Below are 7109 nucleotides of genomic sequence, written 5' to 3' on the forward strand. Positions count from 1 at the left end.
CAGGTCTCCAAGTTCCCGGTTCGTGAATTCCCACGGAGTGAAGTAGAGCTGCGGGCCGGCTTCCTTCAGTTAATCCTATTCTAAAAACCTACAAAATCACAAAACCAAATTGTTTATACTCTCTTACTTATAAATTTATGCTTAAGGTTATCACCTTTTGTCTGGAAGAAAATATATAAATATGATTAAAATTAAACAAGCTAAGTAATTATATGTAGGGTATGAAGTTAGTAACATAAAATGTAACACAGTATTCTAAGTGTCTGCCTAGACATATAACAACTGTCTGTGCATCTTAACATTAATACTCATAATTCCAAAATAAGTCTGGAACTTTTCTTTTCTTCTGGAAAAATACATCATAAGATCTTTTGTCTGATTTGTCCAGATGAGTCTATGAGAATAAGAACTGGAACAAATAGAACAAAGAGAATTAAGAAGAAGAAAAATTAGAGCCGGGCATGGTGGCGCACGCCTTTAATCCTAGCACTTGGGAGGCAGAGGCAGGCGGATTTCTGAGTTCGAGGCCAGCCTGGTCTACAGAGCGAGTTCCAGGACAGCCAGGGCTACACGGAGAAACCTTGTCTCGAAAAACCAAAAAAAAAAAAAAAAAAAAAAAAAAAAAAAAAAAAAAAAAAGAAGAAAAATTAACAGACTGCTCAGATTTTTATGCTTATTGTGTGTAGTGAAATATAAGACGATCCCAGGTTGAAACAGATATAGATATTCCCATGGAAGAAAATAAAAGCTAAAATGAATGTACTTGTTTATATAATTTATACCCTAAAAAACTGTCATTGCAGATAGTGAGCATTGGATAGATAATTAAGTAAATTAAACAGGTGTGTATCCATCTGCATAATACGTTTCATACCATTCCACAAATGGGAATTAATTATATTTAGATTAAACTATAAATGTGTAAAATGGGGGTTGGAAACTTTTATGGGGAATAATTAGACATTTTAACTGCTCTAAAAGAAATACCACCTATAAATCCTGAGTTACAAAGGGAAGAACCAAACTTCTTTGAGTCTAAAGAAAGAGACATGAACTGAATGTTATAAGTTTGAACTCATAATCAAAAATGGACAGAATTAAAAATATTAGAATCTTTCTCATTACCCAAAATGCAGCTAATAGTCATATAATATTAGTGTAAAAAAACAAAGAGAAAGTCATTTCTTCTGTGAGTTTGCTTATGTTTTTCTGTGTGAATGTGAGGGGGGCAGAGGACAGAGAGATATAGATGGAGACAGAAGAGAAATATAGACACAAACAAACATAGACATATGCATAGAGATGGCCTAGCTTTTAACAATTGGATTCTAGAAATTCTAAGTACTTGATTGTTCAGATACATCATGAGACGTATTTGAAAAATGTCAACAAAATACAATGTGTTATTTTGTGACTGGGTTATCTCATTCAGGATGATATTTTCTAGTTCCATCCATTTGCCAGAGAATTTCATGAAGTTATTTTTTTTATTAGATATATTTTTTATTTACAATATCTCCTTTCTCAGGTTCCCCTACAAAAGAAAAGATAAAAATAAAATAAAATAAGAAAAAAATATAAATAAAAATAAAACAAAACCTAAAACAATCCCCTGTTTTCTCCCCCCTCCCCCTGCTCACCACCCCAAACTCTCCCACTTCCGGCCCTGGCATTCCCCTACACTGGAGCATAGAACCTTCACAGGGACAAGGTCCTCTCCTCCCCGTGATGACCAACTTGGCCATCCTCTGCTATACACATGCTGCTGGAACCATGTGTACTCTTTTGTTGGAGTTTTGTCCATGGGAGCTCTGAGGGTACTAGTTAGTACATATTGTTGTTCATGCTAGTACTCCATTATGTAAATATAGATTTTCTGTATCCATTCCTTTGTTGCGGGACATCTGGGCTGTTTCCAGATTCTGCATATTATAAATAAGGCTGTTATGAACATAGAGAAGCATGTGCCCTTGTTATATGTTGGAGAATCTTTTGGGTCTATGATCAGTTTCTATAGCTAAGTCTTTAAGTACATCTCTTTGCAATTTTCTGAGGAACTACAAGACTGATTTCCAGAGGGGTTGTACCAGCTTGCAGTCCCACCAACACTGGAAATTTGTTGCTTTTTCTCCACATCCTTGTCAGCATCTACTGTCACCTAAGTTTTTGATGTCAGCCATTCTGGATGGTGTGAGGTAGAATCTCAGGGCCATTTTGATTTGCATATCCCTGATGACTAAGAATGTTAAATATTTCTTTATGTGCTTCGTGGCCATTCTATATTCCCCAGTTTGGAATTCTTTGTTTAGCTCTGTACCCCATTTTTTCATAGAGTTAGTTGGTTCTGTGGAGTCTAACTTCTTGAGTTCTTGATATATATGGGATATTAGTACTCTATCAGATGTAAATATCTTTTCCCAAACTGTTAGATGTCATTTTGTTCTATTGACAGTATCCTTTACCTTACAGAAGCTTTGCAGTTTTATGAGGTCCCATTTGTTGATTTTTGATCTTAATGTACCCATGTGTTCGAGGCTCTTCCCCATTTTCTGATCTATTAGAGTCAGTGTGTCTAGATTTATGTGGAGGTCATAGATTGGCAGGATTAATATTTGTAAAAATTTACCATCTAGCTGAAATCAATCTATAGATTCACTTCAATCTCCATCAAAATTCTACTCAATTCTTCATATAGAAAGTGCAATTGGCTAATTTATTTGGAATAACCAAAAACCCAAGACAGAGAAAACTATTCTCAACAATAAAAGAACTTCTTAGAGAATCACCATCCAGGACCTCAAATTTTGTTACAGAGCAATTGTGGTTAAAAACTTCATGGTATTGGTACAGTGACAGGGAGGTAGATCAGTGGAATAGAAATGAAAACCCAGAAATGACCCCACTCACCTATGGTCACTTGATATTTAACAAAGGAACTAAAAACATCCGGTGGGGGAAGGGGAGTATTTTCAGCAAATGGTGCTGGTTCTATTGGTGGTTAGCATGTAGAAGAATGCATTCGATCCACTCTTATCTCTTTGTACAAAGCTCAAGTCCAGATATATTTTATTGTGACTAAAACTTAAGAATAAAAAAAAATTAAGAAGAAGAAATATATTTTGGTTTGTGGTTTCAAGTGTGCCAGAAGATGACTGGCTGTTCCAAATATGAGCCCAAAATGAAAGGGTAAATATTAAAAAGGAAGTTGATAGAGGAGCAAAGACACTAATTAGGTCATGATGACAGAGAAAGAGGAAGAAACAGAGAGTGTGGCACAGGTAATTAATTCTATCAGTGAGACTACATTACTAAAATCAGTGAAACCTTTTCAAATAATGCCAACATAATCTAAGATCATGTGTTCAACACATGAACTTGTAAGACTTCATGATTTTTATTGAAAATAATATAAAACAAATGAAGTATATACACAGATAATGATCAAGGTAGTGACAACTTTGTATGAAAAGAGAATTACCAGACACTACAGTCTATTATGAGAATAGGTAAATGTGTGAAGTGTTTATGCAATTAAGTGCTATTTAAATATAAGTATTTATATATAATATTCATACACATGTATATTAAACATGCACACATGTGCACATGCACAAACACATATATTAAATCCACACACAAATATATATGTGTCTGTGTCTGTGTATACTTGTGCATGTCCACATGCACAAACTTAAGGATTCATAACTTCTGTGAAAGACGGGGACCAGGAAGAATATTCTACTATTTAAATGAATAATAAAGAATTTCATTAATATGAGTTCATACTGAAAATTAAAATCTATATTTTGTTTCTCAATATTTAATGAAGTAATATAATCTTCATGTAATATATAGAAAACATTTGGGATAACTTTTTTATTAGATATTTTCTGTATTTACATTTCAAATATTATACCCTTTCCCAGTTTACCCTCCAAAAACCCCTGCCCCTTTATCCCTTCCCCTGTTCACCAACCCACCCACTCCTGCTTTCTGGCCCTGGCATTCCCCTACACTGGGGCATACATTCTTCATAAGAACAAGGGTCTTCCTACCATTGATGATTGACAAGACCATCCTCTGCTACATATGCAGCTGGAGCCACGGGTCCCTTCCCTACATGCGTACACTTTGGTTGGTGGTTTAGTCCCTGAGAGCTCTGGTAGTACTGGTTGGTTCATATTGTTGCTTCTCCTATAGAGCTGCAAACCCTTTCAGTTCCCTGGGTCCTTTCTCTAGTTCCTCCATTGGGGACCCTGTGCTCAGTCCAATGGTTGGCTGAGAGCAACCACCTCTGTATTTGTCAGGCATAGTAGAGTCCCCTAGAGACAGCTATATCAGGCTCCTGTCAGCAAGCACTTCTTAATATCCATAACAGTGTCTGGGTTTGGTGCTGTGTGGAATGGATCCCCAGGTGGAGTAGTCTCTGGATGGCCTTTCCTTCAGTTTCTGCTCCACATGTTACCTCTGTAACTCCTCCCATGGGTATTTTGTTCCTCTTGGAATGAATTTTAAAATGCATATTAATGGTTATTATTGATACTTAAATATAGTTTTCCTTTAATACGGACCATTAACATGAAGCTTGCATAAATTCTTTACAAAAAGAAGTTATTATATAAAATGGCTTAGCATAAACAATAAAGTCTTCTTTTTTTGTTTTTTGTTTTTCTTTCTTTTTTTTTTTTTTGAGACAGGGTTTCTATGTATAGCCCTGGATGTCCTGGAACTCACTCTGTAGACCAGGCAGGCCTCGAACTCAGAAATCTATGTGCCTCTGCCTCCTAAGTGCTGGGATTAAAGGCATGTGCCACCACCACCCAGCTTAAAGTCTTCATTATTAACAGGAAATAGTGTATAGTTTGTTAATGTTCTGAATTACAATATTCTTTGTGTTTTAAAATGAAAGTTGCATATATTTTTAATAAATAATTATAATTTTTGTATTAAGGAGTACAATATAGTGTGTTTAGGCATATGTTACATAGCCTAAAATAATCAAGTGAAGCAAAATATTCAATCTACTACATCCAGTATTTATTATTTATTTCAAATGAGAATACCAAAATGTCACTCCATAGGTGGGGCCTGTTGCTGAGGCCTAGCTAAGGTTTTCTCTCTCTCCCTGGAGGCTGACCTGTTGCTGCATGGCCTGTTAATTAAAAGGGAGGCAATGTATAAATGAGTTATTTTATTGTAGGAAGGATAGAATATGCTGGTTGAGTAGAGAGAAGGAAAGGAGAGGAAAGAGAGAGAAAGAAAGGAAGAAGAGGAAGAAAGCAAGAGAAGAGAACAAAGAACATAGAGGACAGAGAGAGCAAAGAGGGAGAGTGAGAGAAGAAGAGTAAGAGAGCAATAGGAGAAGAGTGAGAGGGGAGAAAAGTAAGAGAGTGAGAGTAAGAGTAGGAGAGTAAGATAGTGAGAGAGCAAGAGAGTGAGAGGGGAGAGTAGGAGAGTAAGAGAGAGGAATTAAGAGAGTGAGGAGGGGGCAAACCACCCCTTTTAGTGTATGGGGCTTGGCATGCCTGGCTTGTAGTTAGATGACTGTGTGTAGACTCCAGCTAGAATGCTGGGAGCTTGAGGCATTGTTTGTCTAATAGAGCACACATCTCTTGCAAGGGCAACTGTGAGGAATCTGGGCTGAAATCATAGCCATTGGTCTCAGGATCTTATCACCGAACTACTATTGGCCCTTGTGAACAAATTTCCTTTGCTCAGTGAGTCTCCGGGGTTCCCAGGTGGCCGCTTTACTGGACTCTGGCTGTCAGAACTGCCCACTGCCCCACACCAAAAGTCTTAAATTTGTTTATTTTGAAAAATTAAATAAATTCTTTTTCACTAAAGTAAGAGAGATATACAATGGAATAATCAAAGATTGAGAAAAAGAACCTGACAATTGCTATCATTATTTTTGCTACAAATGGTGTTGAAGACTTCCACTGCAAACAAATGATATACAAAAATTAGGGCATGAAGAATGAATGTACCTACAATGAAGCCTGTTGACCTGTGTTCAATTGTTAGAACTCATTTGTGATATGTAGAACCAATTTCTAAAGTTGTTCTCTGATCTCATTAAGAATGCATGTGTATACACAAACATTCTCTCTCTCTCTCTCTCTCTCTCTCTGTCTGTCTGTCTGTCTCTCTCTCAGTATTTTATGAAGAAAGATTATAAGGCCTCAACATTATACAAAAGAGTCAGAGTTACTAGATAATATATTGATCTTCATCCCTGGGGAGGACTAGGCTCTTGTGCCTAGAGTTCTTTGAAGACTCATAGATATTTTCCTATTCAGTTTCCATGTTTACTGCCAAATGGTAAGTCCTCCCTCACCTAAAGAAAATAAAGAAAATAACATTATTTGTGCACATGTAATTAATAACACAATACAATGAAGAAAATTAATTATTTTATAATCTCAATTTTAATGTAAAAAAAGAAAAAGAATAAAAAATTTCAGTTAAAGATGAAATTGTCGGCAGGGGAGCCACAGGGCAGCAGGGACAGGATCCTCTCAGCTTCCAAGTGACAGAGGTGGATCAGTGACCTTCGCTGCCCCTTCCCTGCAAGTGGAGGGCCTGCCTCCAGGGACCGCCTTGACCTGGAGTCTCAGGTGAGAGCTGCCATCTTCTCTTCTGTGAGTTTCTAAGCCGGGAGCAGCCAGCTGGGAGGCACAGGCCCCACAAGTCTCAGGGGTCTTCAGGGCGTCACGGACAGGACAAGCTCTGGTAAGAGTCACTAAGAACATCTAACACCAAAAATCAAGAGATGGTGAAAGACAAATGCAAGAATCCTACCAACAGAAACCAAGACTACTTGGCTTCAGCAGAACCTAGTACTCCCACTGCAGCAAGTCCTGGATATTCCAAAACACAGGAAAAGCAAGAATTGGATCTAAAATCATATCTCACAATGCTGATAGAGGAACTTAAGAAGGACATGAATAACTCCCTTAAAGAAATACAGGAGAATACAGGTAAAGAGGTACAAGCCCTTAAAGAAGAAACAAAAATATCCCATAAAGAATTACAGGAGATTACAAGTAAACAAGTAGAAGCACTTAAAGAGCAAACCCAAAAATCCCTTAAGGAATTGCAGGAAAACA

This window comes from Mastomys coucha, unplaced genomic scaffold (assembly GCF_008632895.1).
Source record: "Mastomys coucha isolate ucsf_1 unplaced genomic scaffold, UCSF_Mcou_1 pScaffold1, whole genome shotgun sequence".
NCBI classification, from domain to species: domain Eukaryota; kingdom Metazoa; phylum Chordata; class Mammalia; order Rodentia; family Muridae; genus Mastomys; species Mastomys coucha.